At 34.4% G+C, this 21275-nt stretch overlaps 1 pseudogene; it reads right to left on the bottom strand.

The window, feature by feature from the left end:
• Positions 1–19883: 19883 nt before the first annotated feature.
• On the bottom strand, positions 19884–20002 carry LOC120600235 (uncharacterized; annotated as a pseudogene).
• Between the last annotated feature and the right edge of the window lie 1273 nt (positions 20003–21275).

Here is a 21275-nt window from a genome sequence, read left to right as displayed (position 1 = left end):
AAAATGATAAAATTACAACAGCCGTGAAAATGCTTTTGGATACAAAATACAAAATAATAGGACAATTTACCTGGGAAAGTGGAAGGACTCAGGAAAGGCATCAAGGGATTCTCTTTCATTTGACCTTGAGAAATGAATACAGGTGAATAAGATGGGGAAGAGCATTTCAGACAGGGGAATCAACAGAAGCAGAGATATGGAATATAAAAGTGCAAGGACTATTCAGGGATAGGTCATTAGTCTGCATAGCTGGAATGCGTGATACGGGAATAATACCTGTAAAGGAGGTTTGGTAGTATACCACTGTCCAGTAATTCAGCTTTATTTTCCCAGTAATAGGAAGCTATCAAAGGTTTGAAAGGGAAATGACATACTATGATAAAAATTTGAGAACCATGAATGGAGCCACCATACAGAAACTATTAGATAATTTGATATCTACAGTTAGAGGGTCTAGAGTAGGTGTGGGCATTAGGTTGTTTCCACTTTTTTTGCTGCTACAAATCATGCTGCTATGAACATTTGTGCATATGTTGGTGGGATGTATGTTTTCAAGATTCTTGGGTAGATACCCAATAGTGGAGCTGCTGGGTTGTATGATAAAGATATATTTAACATTTGAAGGAACTTCCAAACTGTTTTCCTACTGCTAACAATTTTTTAAATGCCTAGACATTCCAATTGATCTGATAGATTAAGCTATGATTTAAGTTCCATTTCTGTAACTGTGGTTCCTTTCCAACAAAACTTCCTTCCCAGTTCTCTCAGTCTCTTCTTTCTGGGGATGCTGGTAGCCTGCCTTAGATCTTGCTTTGAAAGTCAAATGAGTTGGAGACATTTTATTTCAACAAATCGTATTACGTAATTACTGGTTTCTGTATCTTTTAAAAAATTGATTTCGAGACAACATTTAAGAGAAATCTCACATCCCAAATGAAATTACTTAGAGACAGAAAAAGAAGCATTTGAAGAAAAGATAAAAAAGATCACAGTACAGGATGCTTTAGACTTAAGTTTTCAAAGTAAATATAAATTTGTACCAAGCTCTTCTGTGGCAAATAGGTTCTATTACGTGTTTACAGTACCAGAAAAAAATTAGGTACTCTTGACTTTTAAAAGTCAGTGGTTGGGAGCACATATTTATATAAGTAGTTATAGACCTAATGGAAAATAAGAGCTATGTCTTAGCCTTCTGGTCAGAATGTAAAAGTTGGGGATCTTTGTAATATCTCTTGAATGCACCCCCATCTCCCAGTATACTCAAGAACTGATGTGTTCCCATTTTTGTTGTATCCTTTTTTTTTTTAAAGGGTGAAGCCCAAAAGACAAAATAATAGGCTTGCGATGCACGATACCACTATAAAGATTCATGACACATCTTTAAAAGTTGTTTATTCTACATTTAAACATAATAAGCCAAAGAAAGAATTAAACCAAGTAGCTAGTTTAGTGGTTGGCAAATTTTTTCCGTAAAGGGCCAGGGAGGAAATATTTTAGGGTTCGTGCACCACACAGTCTCTGTCACAACTATTCAACTTTACCATAGACAAATGAATATGCATGGCTGTGCTCCAATAAAACTTTATTGATGGACGCTGACATTTAAATTTTATGTGATGTTCACGTGTCATGAAGTATTCTTCTTTTGGTTCTTTTAACCGCATTAGAATATAAAAACCGATCTTTGGGTCATACAGAAACAGACAACGAACTGGATTTGGTCTGTGGGCAGCAGCCTGCCATCCTTACCGCAGATGGTTCCCTCTTTCTTCATCAGCTCCAGGTGGTCTTTGCCTCTCTCATGAACTTTTCCAAGCTCACTGACGATCTTTGTATATCAACAATATTTGACAGATTTGGGGGAGCAAATAAGGTGAGTTCTGCTACTTGGTACTCTTTTTCTTCAGATTATTTTGTTTTTTATTTTATTTTTTATTTTTTATGGTAACATTGGTTAATGAAATCCAATAAGTTTCCGCTGTACATTTTAACAGTAAGGCATATATGTATTTACACTATGTGTTCACCTCCCATAGTTAGATTTCTTTCTGTCACCACATATTTGACCTTTTTTACCCCATCTACCTCCCCTCTCGCCCCTTCTCCTTCCGCTCTGGTAACCACTAGTCTATAGTCCATGTCCATGAGTCTCTGTTTGTCTTGTTCATTTGGTGCTTTTCGGTTTATATCCCACACATAAGTGATATCATGTGATTTTCAACTTTTTCTGTTGGGCTTATTTTGCTTAGCATGATTATCTTGAATTGAGGTCCATCCATGCTGTGGCAAATGGCAGCATTTTATTTCTTCTTATGTTTGAGTAATATTCCATTGTATATATGTACCACAACTTCTTTAGCCAATTATCTGTCGTAGGACACTTGGTTGTTTCCATGTCTGGCCACTGTGAATAATCCTCCTATGAACATCAGTGTGCAAATATCTTTTCGGATATGAATTTTCAAGTCTTTGGAGTAAATACCCAGTAGAGGTATTGCTGGATCGTATGGTAGATCAATTAGATTTTTGAGGAACCTCTATACTGTTTTCCCTAGTGGCTGTACCAATTTACAGTCCCACCAGCAGTATATGAGGGTTTCTTTTGAGATTATTTTGAAAACAATTCTCATCAAAGAATGGATTGGCATAATTTTGAGGTATTGAAGGAAAAAAGATAAGTTAACTTCTTTAGATATATAAATGTTGGATAACTGGTGTACACCTGAAACAAATACAATATTCTATGTTAGCTATATTTTAATAAAAATGTTTTTTAAAGAAGCTAAGCTATTTTGGAGAACTGATGACAATAAGAATGTTTGACATATATCAACTCTTTATGTTTTGATTTTTCAAAAGAACAATGAAGACCTGTTAAAAGGCACTTAAAAGAACTGATAGGTTTTATATGACATGTTTAAAAATACTTTAAAGTTCATTTTCATTTTGAAAAATAACTGATTCAGAGAGTATCTATGATTATGCTATCCATTACTGCATTAAAATTTTGTATAGTACCACACTATAAAGTACTAAATTTCCAAATGGTGAAGAATTAACCAAATGATATGTAATATCAATTACAAAGTATATGTTGTATATCACATTTACCTATTTATCTTTTATGCAAAAAAAAATACTTTAGGAAATAATGACAAATTTAACTTAATTGGGTACCGAAGAAACTCAATAATATTTTTTTATTTAAAAAAAGCAAAATGTATAAAATGTATTACTTATCCAAGGAAATAGGCCTGTAATTGTAAGTAGCATGTTAGATAGAGTTATAGTATCTTAATACTTTTATTTAAGATAAAGGAATTTTAGTAGAAATTGGACACTTGTTCCATAAAATTTCATAGAAAAAAAGTTATTTCTGATCAGTGTCTAGGTAAATAGCATGGATTTAGAAGATAAACTTTATTTTATACTGTTAGTTACTTAGTCTCCTCATTTAGCTTTCGTACCCACTTTAACTGCTGAAAAGAAAACCATCCTGTGAAGGCTGTCTGAGCTATCTTTGGGCTCATGAATTATTCGTTGAGGTAAGTTGGAGAACCCATTTAGTACATTATACATTATTTTTGTCCTGCAAAGCATTTTGCAAACCTATGAATTTACTTGGTAAGCTTTTGCTTTATCCCAGCCATCTAGTATCCTTCATCTTAAAACTTCATTTTCCTTTCAAATTCCTGAAGAGTGTTCTTGGAATGGAAGCCAATGCTGCATTTGCTTGTTTTCTCTCCTTGAGGTGACTCTTTCACATTTTCATTTTTTTCTTAAATTACACTGTGCAAACATAGGAATTTTTGTCATTTCTCATGGAAAGTAACAATAAACAGTTAAATTTGTTTATTCTAATGGCAGGAGACATTTATTAATTTGTGTGAATGAATCACTTTTGCCACTACACAAAATGTAAATTTGGGAAGGGTAAGTCATTACTTTTTGAGTTGATATCCTTCAGACTATGTAGTATATAGTTCAAAATGTAAAATCATATTTTTTTAGGAAAGTGCATAATTAGTAAACATAACTTATTTTGTCTGTGTCCTCAAACAACCCCTAATGTGTTATAGCACTCATATAGTCATTGCATATAATTCTATTTAAGAATAGAACACACTTGGCATGGATGCTCTTTCATCTCCACTTCCCTCCTGTCCAGCTCCATTTTTCTCTAACCATTCTCTACTCTACTAGGAAAAATAAGCACACCTAGGTATGGGAACTCATAAAACTCAAGCAAGTTCAAAGTGGAACACAATTTAATTTTGAGCTTGATGAGTAGTTTTTTGTTTTTTTTTTTAAGTTTTGAAAATAAAGACTGGTACATATTTTCATAGAAGTAATCTTTTTCTTCCTGTTACACTCAAATTTTTGAGATTACCAATTTCTATTGCTACACGTAGCACCGAATTGGCATTTAAGATGGTGATGGTTGGTGATAGCTGATACTTTTATAAAGCTCCTCATGCTGCACCTGGCACTGTTAAAAATACTACAGTTTGTTAACACATTTAAGTCTCACAACAACCCTCCCTAAAATGTAGATACAACTCTAATCACTGTACCACAGATGAGGAAACTGAGACACAAAGAGGTCAAGCAACATGACCAAGAATACAGTTGGTCTGGTCAATAGCAGAGCTGGGATTTCTACCCAGAGAGTCTGTCTCCAGGGTATTCTGCCTTCTTAACATCATTAATGCTCAGTTTTACCCAGCCCTGTTGAGTCTTTAAGACAATTTTGGTTGAATGAAGAAATGAGCAAATAAAAGTTAAAAACAAATTGAAATTCATGTCTATTATATTTCGGTACAAATTTAAGCCAGGGGAATTTGGCTACAAGTTAGCGAGACACGTTAAAAGGGAAAAAGGGGTAACAGTAATATGGAATATGCATTATGGGCCAACCATAATGGTCCTGTGAGGGAACGATTTTCTGGTTTTGCAAATAAGGGAAAATGAAGCCAAGAAAGGTTAATAAATATCCATGACAAAGGTGGTAAAGCCAGCATTCTAAACAGCTCTGTCCTGCTCCAAGGCTTCTCTGGAACTAGACCTTCCTCTGAGAGCATGTATCAGTCAGTGTCAACCAGAGAAGCAGAACCAGTTATACTGTATTCTGGCCAAACCAGACACTTCTTGGGGCCAACCTGCAGGTCACCAACTCACAACCTGGCTTTAAATAATTGATATTGTTTTCATATTTTCATGGCATACTTGCCATGGTAATACTTTACCAAAGGAAAAAAGCATTATTTAATATTTATAATGTCCTTGGAGAATTTTTTCTCTAATACCTATTATATATCAGGGACTATATTAAGCTATTTACAAAAATTACATTTTTTAACCCCACATCCATGGGGTTACCTGTATCATTAGGTTCATCTTATTAATGAGTATACAAAGAGTAAAAGGTCATAGTCATAGTTGGCATTTAAACCTAAGTAGTCTGGCTGTATAAGTTAAGCTCTTAAAAATGATTCTTCACTAAAGTATTACAACCAAGTTTAACTTACACAAAATTTAACTTACACAAAATTCCACATTGTCTAACTGAGTACTGGGCCCTATCAGTCTCCATATTAGGTGTGTGTGTGTGTGTATACACACACACACACACACACACACACACACACACACACACACACATATATCTGCTATACCTGGAAAGATACTCAGAATAAGCACAAAGCAAAAGTCAGAAAGTGTTAAAACTAATAACCTGAGATCTCTTTCTGCCCATGAATTTCATGCCAGAGAACTTTATAACAAGGTTTCTGTTAAAACACTAATAATTGAATCCTCTTGTAAGGGGTACAGAAAGACTTATAATTTGGTCTGCTTTATAGCAATGTGCTGTGCAGTTGCACCTAGTGCATAAACATTGGCTTACTTTCCTGTTCATATATTAGTTTTCTTTGGAAATATATAGAAGTCTTATAAGTATTGCTAAATAAAATGTAAAGAGAAGGAACGAAAAAAACCTCTCTTAATGGATTTGATATTTATTTGCTTTAGTGGTCATTTAATTTCAGTCATCAATTAGGAATCCAAATGTTGGAATATGATTGGAGGTAGAGTTAGGGGGGAGGTGACAGCATCAGGATAGGTTGATACATAGGGAAGAAGGGAGCAGTGTGGCAAAATACACATGACACAAACAGAAAATGTAGACTATAAAACTGTCCATGACATTAGAATAGAAATGCAAATATTGAATATGCACATGAACAAGGACCAAAAGGTAACATAGATTTTAAAATACATAAATATGGGTGATTTCTTTTTTTCTTTCTTTTTGTTATTGTACTACTTTCTGAAATAAATTATAAAAAAGAAGAAAAAGAAATAGTTAAGATCAAGATCTTTGGGAAACCAAATAAATATACCATGAGTAGAGCAAATAAGAACAGAATACTATTTTGTGGTAGTTTAAAAAAATACATTCATATATCTTTTACAGTATTCTTCAAAGTGATAGTTGATGTCTATTCTAAATTCTTTTTTTTTTTTTTTAGTTAACTAAATGAAATGAGAGATGGGGTATCGATATTTCTATGAATAATATATATGGCATTAATCCTTAGTGAGAATCTACTTAGAAATTGGTTCAGGGTGATTATTCTTGGTGTGTTGTTGTTAGATACATTTTTATAACATTTGATCCCTTTTTTAAGTCTAGCTGAGTTCTCAGAACTAATTGAAATCAAAGTCTTTTTTTCTAAAAAACTTTACTCTTCCAACTGTAGAGTATACTTTTAATAATATAATGGGACCTGTTGTATGTGGATAAAAATATTTCCTAGTGCATATATATTAGTTAAGGTAAAGCTTGATGCTGTGGCAGATAAATCCATTGGTTTAACATGACAGAAGTTTATCTCTCACTCCTGTCAGTCTTCAGTGAGGTTGTTCCTGGTGTTACAGCTCTCCTCCAAGTGGTAATTCAGGGCCCAGGCTCTTTCTATTTTGTGGTGTCACCATCATCAGCCTATGATGCTCAGGCTCACCTTGGAGATCATATTCACACCAGCCAGGTGAGCACCTTTGGGAGGTTTTCATGGACTGACTGGATGTGGAGTAGACTGCATTCCTTTGCCCAATTCTATTGGTTAGAATTCAACAACAGGGCCACATGTAACTAAAGGGAGTTTGGAAAACATGTAACTAAAGGGAGTTTGGAAAACATAGTATATAGCTATGTGACAAGGAAGGAGAGGAGCAGGATGTGGTGACCACATAGTCTTTGTCATAATCAACCTTCTTGGTGAAACCATATATCTGTTTCACTTTTCTTCCCACACAGGAAACATTCTCATCTCCTTCTTAGGAGAAATCCTGAACTCTTAGGGAGAGCCAACAAACACTTAATAAACATTCCAGTCTTCTATAATTACAAATTCAATTTTCTAATTCAGCAGAAACAAAGAGAGGGGAGGAAAGCCTAAGCTAGCTACCCCACAATCACAATAACAAATTATAAAAAGTGCAAATGATATTATTTCTCTCAATAATATGAAATAATTTCAATATCACCTATACTTGACAAATATTTTTTTTCTTTTAACATTTGCATATATGTATAGTTATTTAACTCTAAATTTAATGGTTTGGGCATAGAACGAATGCTTATTAATTGATCCTTATGCTGAAGATTTGAGAAAAGCAGAATGGTTATGACATTTCGATAATGATAAAGGAATTGAATTCCAGTTAGGTCAAGTCACTTTTCAATATTGAACCACTTATTAGTAGCATATATTCCATAATCCCCAGTGTGTTTCTGCATTTTTGATTTCTTACTTGAACAACTTAGTGAATGGCAACACCATCCACTGGCTTAGGAAACAAAAAGAATGAAAAATCTGGAGAGTGAAAGGGACAATTTTGTGTTTCTTTTGGTCTTAATGAGTTTGAGGTGATGAACTATTTTGTGGACAAATTTAATGGATCATTTAAATTTCAGTTTTAGACACTGTTAGAAAGTTAAAGATTAAAATTTCAGAAAATTAATGTTCAGTTGTTTCTTACAGAAATAAATGCAGATTAAAGTTAAAATAATAATTTGTCCACAAATAAGAGACAAAGTTTATATTTGAAAAAGAATGGCACCATATTGTCAAAACAGCAATGCCTACACATCATTTTTATCTCAGTATTGCAGGCAAGTATAATACAGTCCAGCACAGAAAATGTCTATATCAGCTATCATGGGGGGCCAGATATTCAGCTAGGTGATGATATAAAGTATTCAATTTAAGAATTAATGAGTCCATGTGAACAAAAATACATGAAGAATAAGAGTAACATAAATATTGCAAGGAAGTAAGACATTAATTGTGATTTTCCAGTATAGGTCATGAGTTAAGGAAAAGGAGAAATGAGCTATAAGGCTTGTTGTGGAAAGCATTACAGAAGAACGTGAACTTGAAAAGAGACTCAAAGAAGGAGAGCAGGGGGCTTTGTAAGTCAAGTCAAAAAGTGAAAAAAAGAAAAAGCAAAAAATAATCCACATAGTATTCTTTTTATTTATTCGACAAAAGTTTATTGAACAATTACTATGCACCCAGTACCATGCTGGCTGCTGATATTAGAAACAAGAATGAAGTCAGAAATTACAGGCCTGTGTGTCAGTGTAGCTTTAGGTTTAAGATGGCTTGGCATCCATATTCAAATTCTAGTTACATTATTTTTAAACTGCATGCCTTAAAAGAGTTACATTATTTTAGGCTTAAGTTTCCTTATCTCTTAATCTAGGATGTAATGGCTCCCTTTCTTTTTGGGAGGATGATAAGATTGAGAAAGCAATAAGCTTTAATTTCTCATTGGTCAACACAGATTCCTTTGATGACACCTAGCTTATGCTGGAGATTGAAATTTTCATAGGGAAAGGAGAAGGTGGTAAATTTTACTATGTGGCAAATAAAGGGAGTATGTTAGTGAGCCTTATGGTTTTTATGCTAATATACCATATATGCTGTTCAAGAAAGAGACCACTACTAGATATCTGAAACAAAAAACAAAAAACTGACTATTTTGTTTATTAAGCAATGGAAAGCTATACTTCTAATGCAGAGTGAACAAAATAAACAGATAATCTTGTACAGAATTTTAGGAGGGCCAGAGTTAGAGTGTAGAGGAAGTGTTTAGGGACTGGCTGATCTTTATCCCAGAAATCTTGGACACCAGAGGGAGACTAGTGCTGGTTGACTTACTTTCAGAAGCATTCTTATTGAAGTAGTGTTGGCACAGATGGATTTAAAACCAGTTCTGAGGATTATATGTTAAAGGTTTGGGGATGAGAACAATCTGTCTCTTCCTTTCTTGAATTTGTAAAATTTTGATTTATATGCAGGTGAGAAAGCATGGTGGCTCCTGGGTCATGGTGAAATGTAGTGGGGTGTCGTGAGGCAGTGTTCAGAGGTCTGCCTAGAGCAGTGCTGTAGGTGTTTGAGAGACGGGCATATATATTCTCCTTATCTCTCAGGCTATTCAAACGCTACAATTCAGTGTTTCTACTATGCAGCATTATAATCATAAATATCATATGGTAATATCAAAAGAATCATCCAGTAGATTAAACAAGGAGCTCTGCTGTCATGTCAATATGTTTTTAATTAAGAAGTTCTCTTTTCCTAATCAGATTGGAACAGACTGAGATGCTAATGATACCCGATGTTGGAAAGAATGTGGGGAGCATGTACTCTAACACAATGCTGCCAGGAGTGTAAACTAGTATAGTCTTTGATGTTTCCCACTAAAATTAAAAGTGTGCAAAATTTTTATTCAGCACTTCCCCATCTAGAAATGTATTGTGTAAGTACACTAGCATTGCATCTGAAGAAAGGTGTACAAGGATGTTTATTATAATTGTTTGTAATAGAAAAAAAATGGAAAAACTTAAATGTTAATTAAGAGAAAACTGTTAAATAAATTATGAATTATGGTATAGCTATATAATTAAATGCTGGTTAACATATATATGTAAATGTGTGTATATCTTGACATGAAAAGAGAAGTTATTTTCAGAGATGAGTGTTGTAGTATAATATGGAAAATATATTCCTTTTTGTGGTGTGAAAAGTATGGGCCAATATACGATCATATATTCTTGGAAAGTGAAGATATGAGAAAAAATTAGGAGTGGTCACCTTTGAGTAATGGGGAAGTAGGAGGGGGTGCTTTAAAATTTTGCTTAATATGCTTCTGTGTTTGAGTTTTTTATTATGTAGATCATGGCTCTTTTTTTTATTTTAATAAAAAGAAACCTTGAGTTTAAAAAAATCACTTTATTTTGTTAGTTTCCTCCCTAGATGATTCTTTGTTTCCAGTTTCGTTAATGCCAATCTTCCCATCCTAGTTTCCCAGAAATTTCTTTATGGAGTTAGCAGTGCAGTGGGCATATGCTTGGTTGGAACAACCAAGACAGAACATCCTTTTGCCATTCCCTTCACTCTTTCCAGTTGATAGACCTTTCCTTAGAGTTCTAAGCATTCTTCAGGATGCGGTGGAATATGAGGTAAGCAAGATGTTGTTGACATGGTGACTAGGAATTTCTTGGAGGGAAGAGAAAACTTCAGACTATGTGTTGAAAGATAATTCAGTTGGAGCAAACTATGCAGGAACAAATATTGTGATGCCAGCACACAGCCTCAAGAATGTAGATTGACTAATGAGAAATGAGGGAATAATTTAACCTAAATTGATCTAAAGTTTAACTTTATCTGATCTATGAAGAAAAGATTTGCCAAGCACAATAGCACTGTTATAAAATTTGCCAAAGTCTTATTTACTCTGCTCTGTAGAACTCTTATTTGAGATTTTCTGAGCCAATTATTGGTATGCAGATACACTAGTAATTATAAACCAGGCTTATTTTTTAGTTAAAACTGGCCCAGAATTATGTGTGTTCATAATAGGTGATAAAGGGTTATGCACCATTATAGATGACTTTTAAGAACAGTTTTAAACTGATGGGGGAAAATATGTTTATGAGATACATTTAAAACCCTGTAGCAACTCAGATTTGCTTATAGATCCAGTTGAGGAATAAGAAAGCAGTTTGACTTTTCTAGCTCATCTTCATGTACAAAGCATCAGACTAACAGCAGTGCATGTGAGAAAAGCTTAAAGATTTTATAGACTCTCAAGTCTATTCTGTTTTTGAGTAAGTAAATATAACCACTAATAGCAATATAATGCCCTTAATTATTTTTAATTAGGAATATTACAAATTTTTTTATAAAATCTAACAGATTTCATCCCTCATCTTGGTCTGGGCTGACCATATATTGCCATGATTCATTTATTTTTCTCAGTGAGACAAGTTCATCATTGCACACAAATCAGTAGCCTCTCTGGAGGATAATTTGCAAACCACATGCCCTTGGTGATTGGAAGTCAAGACAGACATAGAACTTCCCTTAAACAACATAAAGTCTAAGAGCAGAGAGGATATGGATTTAAGGAGAGGTGGAGGCGTGGCTGGCTCTATGATGTGATTACTTAGATTTTTTCCTAAGTTTGTAGTTTGAAAATAAATTAAATTCATTGATTGCTTAATTTCGAAAATGTTACTATATAGTAAATAACCTAGGAACTAAAACATTTAAATGATTTTCTCATGAATGTGAGATTGGGATTCTTTTCACATTGCACATGTTCCATTCACTGCAAGTGCTCTTGATAATGAGTGGTCAGTGAGCCCAGGGATGGGTTACCTTATCTCTATGAGCCTCAGTTTTCTGATCTGTAAAATATTTAGACTAATACCTAATAGTAGGATTATTCAATGAGACAACTCCTAAAACATATAGCACAGAGCTTGGTACTTAATAGAGGCTTAATAAATAAACATGAGTTCTCGTGCATTGCCTCTCTATGAGTTGTGTAGGGCAGAAGATACTCTGAGAAAAATTTTGTCCAAAGTCTCTTCTAATTAGTGTCTGAATAAGAGAAATTAGGTCTATATCATTTACTTCTCAGCCCAAACAGCTGAGCAGCAAAGAGGTTCTAGCTACTTCAAAAACTAGCTTTTTTTTAAAATTGTTGTTTCTGTTTAATTTTTGGGTTTTTTTGAGCACTATATATGAAAATGTAGATATTTGTGGAATTTCTACTGGGTAATATCTTTGCTTTAGACCAAGGGACATTATTATGCTTTTCAGTGTGAAAGGCAGGGAGAAAGGGTGGAAATGAAACAGCTGTGGTTCTACTAAGTTTTATATCCAGGGTTGCTCTAATTGATTTCATGTCTTTCTCCTTTAATGTACCAGTTGTACACTGGGGTGTTATTACTATAGTTTATAGCTTCTCCACAGCAACTTTTCTATCCCCAAAGAGTACTCTACAGTCCATTCAAGAGTACAATCTTTGAAAAGTCATCTGGTTTTTCTGAACATGCACTTTGCTCATCAATGTGTACACTTTTGTATCTGCTTGTCATAGAAGACTAACAAATCTTAGGCCAGTCATTCTTCTCCTTGCTATCTACTGTTCACGCACGTGTGTGTGTGTGTGTGTGTGTGTGTGTGTGTGTGTGTGTGTGTGTTGACAGCCTATTTCTTACTTTTTTCTCATCTTTTTTTATAAGAATAAAACAAACTTCTTCGTCAATTAAAAATAGAACTCAAATGCAAATTCTTGAGTAAGCAATACGTGGAATTAAATTTGGATGAGAATGCAAATGTTGTCATATACTTGCTTGAAAGCAGGGCAGAGACTGAAGCAGTAATTTTTTTTAATAGGTTAGAGACCAAAAGAGCATAAGGGGAATGAATGGGTCAACATGACAGAAAAAGACAAAGGCTGATTGCTTATGAGAACTTTTTGCCTTCTTGATGATTTTGCCCAAGGCTGATTCTAGGTTAATACTTCACAAGAAGATGGCCTGCCTGCTCGGTGCAGACACAGATCTACCCAAATGGCATCATTGCAGAGAACAAGTATGGAATTAATTGAGGACTAGTGATATAAAGAGAAGCCCAGGACACTTTTATTTTTCAGGTCTTTGATAATAGTGAAAAGAAAGAAGTGACAAATCAAGTCAAAAAATTGGAGTATGGATTAAATAATTATATCGAAAAAGTTAACACTTTCATTTAGAGAGAAAGCCAGTAGTTTAGATTTGAGGCTCTTATTAAGTGGTCTTCTTGGAGTTCCCATCCCAGGCGCTGGCATAGATCAATACTATTAGTTATGCTTTGATCCATTTCTATATGGTATGTTCGAGACTGATTATTCTTAGGTAATAGTGATACTTCATTGTGGGAGGTGTTATTCACTTATCTGACATCTACACACTGGTGACATGTGAGAGAGAATCCCTAAAAGCTGCTTCCAGAGATTTACATTGAAAAGCTGGGAACCTGATTTTGGCTGAGCTGATGGTAGAAATTAACATTTCCTAACACGGTGTGAGAAAAAGATGTGGCAAAGCTACAACACCATTGCTCACTATTTGTCAGTGGGGCCCTGAATGAATTGCTGTTAAATTATCTATACTGTGTACAATAATGGGCATTTCAGGGAGGCCTGAAAGCTGTTAGCTGTGTTATCTTCTATTGCTTAGGCTGCATTGCCCCATAGGAGAAATGTCAAGACACTTTTCATTTCAAATGTCCCCATAAGTTAAACTGGGTTACACATACTTGTTAAAGAACAGAAGACATTGAGAAAATTATACCACCTACATCATTCATGTTACTCGTTTTTTCAATGAGGGTGTTATTAGCTGCAACAATATGATTAAAAATTCAAGAGGAGGAAGATTTTCTTAGCTGTGTGTATTTGGATGTGAAAGTTCTCTAAATAAGTCATATTAAATATAAATTATGGAATTAGTATGAAATCAGTAATCAAAGCTTAGAGAAGAATAGGTTGGTATATAATAAAAAAAAATCAATGTAGCTATGCTTGGCTAGAACTGTTTTCAGGCTGGTTTGCAGGAGAAGGAGCCAATAATTGTAACAAGACAGGAAATTAAAAAACAGAAGAAGAGAAATGCTTTCGAAACAGTTGGATGGCTAGGGGAAGAATGCCTCCAGTATCACCACACTGAGTAGGACTTCCAAGAGAAAGATTCGATTTAAGTAAGATGTTTTTCTTCTCTGCTCTTCAGCTTTTATTACTTTTAGAGAACCTGGCAGAGGATGAACAGGTGGTAATGAGATCCAGAAAGCACAGTAAATGCTATGACCTTTACCTTCATCAGTTGTGTTGATTTAATCAGGCACACATTAATAAGTTCTGGATCATTGACGTTCATTTGATTTTAGGTCTTACTCAAGTGGTAAATGATGGATAATCTCATAAAGTATATTATTCTACATGCCAAAATCTCTATTTACTGCCTTGCCTGGCATATTCTATGTATATAGCACCAGATTAATAAATATCTTTTTTTAATCTCACTTGGGGAATGAGTTAAATCATTACATTCCTCGATGTTTTTGAATTTTTCTTCTTTTTTTGGAGGGTTTCAACTTATTTTATTACTAAGTTTATTGAGGCGACATTGGTTAATAAAATAATATAGGTTTCAAGTATACAATTCAATAATACATGATATGTATATTGCATTGTATGTTCACCACCCAAAATCAAATCTTCTGTCACCATATATTTGACTCCCTTTACCCTGTCTACCTCCCCGCTTCCTCCTTTCCCTCTGGTACCAAAACTTTTGGGATAAAATTTTTAATAGTGAGCACTTTCAGTCATATAAATAAGCTATTAAACTATTTTGTAGTTTTATGTTTAATTCGATCAAATAAAAAATGCTAAAAATATCTTTTATGACAAATGAACTCTTTTTCTGTTTGTTTTTGATAGATTATATTAAATTAGAACCATTGTCTTTATTGTCTACCTACTATGTTAAAAAATGATCAGCTTTTACTTGACCAATTAGAATTATTTAAAGATTCTGAGGAATTCAGATGCACTTCATAGTTTGGAACACTGGAGAGCTGCTCTTCCTTCTGAGGGTAACATTTGAGGAGAGAAATTCAGTGGGGCAGGAAGTGTGTGCACCTTCTGTGATGTGTGGCCTGGTGGATCATCAACATTTCACACACACACACACCAATAATTTTTCTCTTTCTGATTCTGCTATGACTTCAACCTAAGAAACATCTCTGAAATTCTAGTACCAAATACATATTCTGTATTTGAGTACAGAAAAAAAATGGACATTTATTCAACACACTTATAGTAGCTCTTATATGTTTGTGTGTGTCTGACGAAATAGAGTTTATATAAAAAATAAATGAGACTGCTGAGTATGACATGCAAAAACGAGTTTGGGGCATGAGTCATGTAGAAACTGTGGTTTTTATCATTTAATGTGCTTAAAAATGGCCTGTGGAGCTTGTCAGACCTGCAGACTGCCAGGCCCCCATTGATTCTGGTTCTGTATTTATGGAATGGCTCTGGAGTTTGTATTTTTACAAACACTCTGGGTGGTGATGATATAGGTAGTGCAGGAAACACTGAGAGTGATCTTAAACCTGTGCTTTATGCTGGCAAGAGTGAGATAATCTTAAAAGTAATAACTGGGGTCAGACATTTGATCAAAAGTTATGTCAAGGGTTGCTCAGCAGCTAGTTCAGTTATAGCATTCCCATATGAGCGAGTTGTATGGCAGAAACAAAAAAAGAAAAGTGAAAAATGACCTCTTTGTTGCTAAAGAACAATGGTAAATTTGATATCACTTTTGTAAATTTTGAAAGGAAAAACTCATCTGTAGAAATACAATATAGTATTTGCTTCATAGGGAAGATTAAATAAGATAGTAATTGTAAAATAATTCACATACTATTTCACATAGTGTCTGATAACATGTTTAATAAACATCATGTATTCTCCTTATCCTGTTATTCTTTATGTTATGTATTTCCTGGTAACAGCTTTATTTTTTAATAGATTAAGTTGACCTATGGGCTTAGTTTATCATCTTGTGGTTTGAAGAACTAGATTTTCTTCTAAGCAAAAGAAAATAGTTCCCCACTACATTATTTTTTTAAACAAAATCATAGGACATGAATAAACTAGGCATTAAATATCTAAGCCAGGAGCCAGAATTATTGGAAGGCATGCAAAACAATATCCAGGTAGTTTGATTAAAACATAAGTTGGAATAAAAAAAAGGAGACTTACACACTTTTCCTTATGGGGTTCAAAGTCGTAGAGGCCTGTGGTAGTACAACATCAGCTGCCATATAATTCGAAAGAGAACCCTAGAGAGCCCGAGTGGTGAATGACTGCTATAAATCCTTTGTTCTCAGCAAGATCACAGATCTTTCTCACTCTATAAAGTAGGAGTATTAAAAAAAAGCTATTGTTAAATTAATTTTAATGAAAATGAATCCAACTTCTGAAGCATCTGGGTCCTTAAGTAAGGGCAATCTTGTCAACCTCCTGCGACTAAATTAGCATGATGGAAATAAACACTGAAGAGCCCTCAAGAACCATTTGCTTTTATTCTAGCAACTTAATTCTTACAAGACTGAAAGGTTGAAGCTTTAAATGGTACTTTTATTTTGTAGTTAGGGAACAGGCCAGAATTTAGGGGGGAGTTGAGGGTCCTCTTTTCAACAACTATTAGCTTTGTACTTACCCTAACTGCCTAATCTTGGAATTCAGAATTTTTTACTGCCGTTAAATTGTTTACATCTTGTTTTGTACAAGAGATAAATCCAATACTACAAGTGCTTATTTCTTTTTAGTAAATTTCCTAGGCAACAGAGAGAGCATGTGGTTTAGGGTATCTTCCATATCCCCAGAGTAGCTCACCACTAATTTCAGTGGGAAATGTACAGCCACTCTGCCTCCTTATATGCAATAGAGCACATTTTCAGAAATTAATTTGACTTTAGAATGACTGTTATGGATTTCCATGTAAAGTATTACAACTTATATTTCTAAGTACAGTACTTACAAAGTATAGGTTTCTTTTCAGAAATGGGATCAGGTCATGACCTACACCTTAGAAAATTATGTCCAGGATAAATTCCTTTTCAGATGAACTGAATTTGAAATACAATGAGAATGATGTCCCTTTCTAAGAAAGGTGGATGATAAAGATCTCCCCTTTTATTGTGCAATGTAAAATTTATTATGTTCTACTGAGAGACAGATGATTTCCAACATGGTAGTTCCAACAAAGCAATTTCCTGTGCTGATGAAACCCAGCATCCCAGACCCGTTAATGCCATATGGTGGATCCTGCTGCTATTGTCAGGTGAACCACTAAAATTTACTTTCTATTTGGGGAGGCAGATTTGATTGGGAAGTCTCATTATGATTTTAAAATTTTGTTTACACAGAATGTTTATGGAAAATTATTTCCCAAATGAAAAATTTGACAAATGGGAATATATGTCGGTTGATTATGTTTGATTGGTTTGACAAGTTAAGTACTTCTAAATCACTACAAATTACGGCCATCTTTAGCTAAGTCTGTATCCTGCCCCTTCAGAAAAACAGTGTAGTCTGGTTTCCTTCTTATCTCGCTTCTTTCAGGACCATTTTGTTCTATACTTTCAGTATTTACAAAGTAGATTCCATTTAAAAAAAAACAAACAGATATGTTCAGGGTTATCTAAACTGACCAAATTCACCAAAAAAAAATAGTGAATCCTCCATTTTATTTTACATAATAAGCATTTGGATTTGGTTCCGAATAAAGAGAAGCAAAGTCAAGAGCAAAAGACAAGAATGTTAGGATAATCTCTCTTCCTGCAACCTCAGATGTGGAGTAGGCTTTGCTGTTTTACCAGATAAATGAATATCTGCCTGGTGACTTAACTCTTTTTATGATCATAAAAGGTGATGCCTCTTGCTTTTCCCCGCCCTTTTTAAATTGGCTCTTCTATTAATTCTTTTAGGCCTAGTCTGACTACTCCAGTTCAGTCTTTCACATTGGCACTAAGTGCATTTTTTGTTGGCCCACTGCATTTAGCACCAAATTAATCTTTGATTCAGATGTATTCCCTTTTTCTTCTAAACTGAGTTGTCAATTCTTTGAAAGCAGGGTAGATGCTGGGATATAAAAACTAAGGAAAATCAAGGTGTAATACCTTCTGAAAATTACTCTTTATCTTGTTCATCATTCTAATAAATGAAATTTTTATTTAATGAAAGCTTAAATTGTACTCTTAAAAATCTTTTTAAACAAAGGTTAATTTTTAGAATCTAGGCTCTATGGTGGCTGGAATGTCACTGAGGGAATAAAATAGAATAATTACCTTGACTTCAAAAAAAGATCTCTTGTAAGGTTAGAAAAGCATCCTGTCAGGGTTTCAGAAGGAGGAAGTAGGCATTTTTAACAGCAGATTGGAATAGCAGAGAGAAGAGGTTGATGAGTAAAATATGGTTATGGATGCTATAACATTTGCACCTCATATCTAGTTGAAAAAACATTCTTAGAAATGGAATGAATCTTAGAAAAGCGCTATTTTTTCTTCACGCATATTATTCATCTCACAATTTGCTCATTATTTTTGAGATTATTTCTTTAAATACTATCCTGTAAACACCAGTACCATAAAGATAACATCTTAAAAGAAATACAGTTTTAGATGTGTCCACAATAGAAAATGAATTGTTTTAAAAATAAATATTTGCAAATATATCTGTTATAGATTTATTGAATCTTAAAAGTCTTTGATGTGAACAAGTCTAAAATTTTATTTGACAGAGGCCTTATTAAGCAATGATAAACAGCGATTAATTTTAACAAAATAAATTGCCTAAGATTTTACAGAGTGAAACTGTATTTTATTTCTTCTCTTCATTTTATTTTAAATTTCTTAGGTGTATAACCTACTCTATCGAGTAGCTTTTATATTAAACTAGTATGGGAGACATTATTATGTTTATACTCTCCAAAACAAAATGTATTGAGTTTATGTACCCCCTTTTTATTTGACAGAGGCCTTATTAAGCATATTCTGTAATATGCTCTAATCTATTGTTAGATTGTGAAATATGTATAACACAAATGTAAGAATTCTGCCTGAAGTGTGGTCATGTCAATATAAATGCAATGACACGTTGTAAGTCACACATTACCTACTGCTACATTTGACATTGTGTAGGTTTATTACACTCTTTCCACAGTGTGTCTGTGTGATAAAAAAAAAATCTGATTTAAAGGAAAATAAATTCCAATAACTACCACGCTGAATAATGCTTATACTTATATAAGTTTAAGATCATATCTTGATTTAATATTAAACATCTTGTGTTGGCAAAGGCAGGTTCATTAGAAGCATTTTTGTTTTAAACTTTCCTTTCTATGTGGTACAAAAAATACAGTCTCCCTAAAGCTTAAGACAAATAAGGCAAACAGAAAATGAAAACCTCACAAATGTCAATGTAAGATAACCTTAGATAGCACTTCACATACCTAAACTTAAGCCTTAGGTGTGCTGGTTCCAAAATCAGAGGAAGAAAGAACTAAACATCTAAAAACCCAGTGAAGTTTAGGGTATGGGTTGAGTAACTTCTAGAATATTAGAATATTAGCTCTTCATTAAGCCGAGTATTTGAGTGTGAGAAAAGTTAAGTTTTCCTATTGTATGAAATAACACAGAACTCTGTTCATGTCTATGAGAACTTGGAGATTCAATGTGTTAGAGAACTATTTCCCATTGCATGTCATAAGATCACTGATTGCTTAGCATACTTTCCAACATTTCTGCTTCTGGGTTAGATTTTTAAGGCCTAGTCTATCAATGTCCTTTGCAATTTGCTGATTTCAATTTCTGTTTATTTATTTTTATTTTTTAGGGAAAGCAACCCTTGCTTGACCTCACAGATTACAAGGATCTTGTCAGTTTACAATCCCTTATTTTTTTTATTTTTTACGCCTACAGCACCTGGTCTTCCTAGGCGGTCTCCCATCGAAGTACTAACCAGGCCCAACCCTGCTTAGCTTCTGAGATCAGATGGGATTGGGCTTGTTCAGGGTAGCATGGCCATAGATGATTTCAATTTCTATGTTGAAAACTAATCTGACTCCATCAATTGGATTTATGCCTTTGTTAATGGCACAACCATTCACCAGCAGCCCAGACAATGAACCTGTTTAATAAGTATTGCTTCAGAGACCTCTTTTCTGTCCTCATTTGTTCCTTCTTACCCTATCCTCACTGCTGCCGAGAGGAGTCATCACTCCAGCCTGCCTGTCACATTACATTACTGGCTGCCGTCCAACTCATCATACACCTCCCACTCTTTTATCTCCAATCTTCATAATATTAGTGCTTTATTTTTCCCACCTACAGTTTCCTTGTTCTTTGATCTGCCTCAGTTTCCCACATGCACTGATAACACTTGCAACCGTCTCAGCTCATGTTCTTTGCTCTTCCACTTCTCAACCACTAGGCTTGATGAGAGAAGGTAAAATTATACAGCCTAAGCCTTTTAAAGGGTCACACAAATTTAATTTGTCCATTAATGTAACTCCACAAGGGATTTACTTCTTTTTTGTGCAACCCTAAACTTAATCTCTCAGAGGCTACTTGTGACCTTTTTTCTCTTCTCTGACTCTCTACCCTGCCTTCCCTGACTTCTAAATTCATGACAAAGATCTTTACAGTGTTGCGAGAGCTGCTCTGCATCTTTGGTCATGTTGCGCTCCATCTATCACTTCCTCCCAGGTCTCTTCTCCCTACATCTCATGTCTCCATGGAATTTGGCTGGTCTGCCTTTCTCTTATGACTGCTTCAAGACCTTCTGTCACTCATTCACTTTCCATAGTCCCAGCTTCTCTTTTTCTACATATAAACAGGATTAGCTTTCAGTATCTGAAAATGAAACAAGCAAACAGCTTTTGCTAGGCTTCGCTGTTCTCTCTTAATATTCTTATATTTGATTCTGTCCTTTCTTTCAAGCTGCTAGAATGTGTGGTCCTCACTTGCTCCATCAACTTCATCAGCAGCATCTCCTTATGTCCTTGGACTTTAGCTGCTAACCTTGCTGAATTCAAATTCTGATTCTCTTCTCTGATTCTCTTCTTGTTACTTATAGCTTTTTATTTATTTATTTTTCCATTCAGAGTCTAAAATGAATGTCTTTTACAAAGTTTATCCTCCTTGTTTTCCCTCCTTGTTCTTTGCTTGGCATTCCCCAATTCCAACTACCAACTATATTTTTATGATGCTCCAAAATATGCCCCAACACCAATTTCTCTCCAAAATTACAACTCCATTTTCAAAGGCGTATTGAACATTTCAGTTTAATTTCCTATGATTTCT

The sequence above is a fragment of the Pteropus medius genome, unplaced genomic scaffold (genome assembly GCF_902729225.1).
Source record: "Pteropus medius unplaced genomic scaffold, Ma_sr-lr_union100, whole genome shotgun sequence".
NCBI lineage: Eukaryota > Metazoa > Chordata > Mammalia > Chiroptera > Pteropodidae > Pteropus > Pteropus medius.
This window is presented reverse-complemented; position numbering and strand designations above follow the sequence as displayed.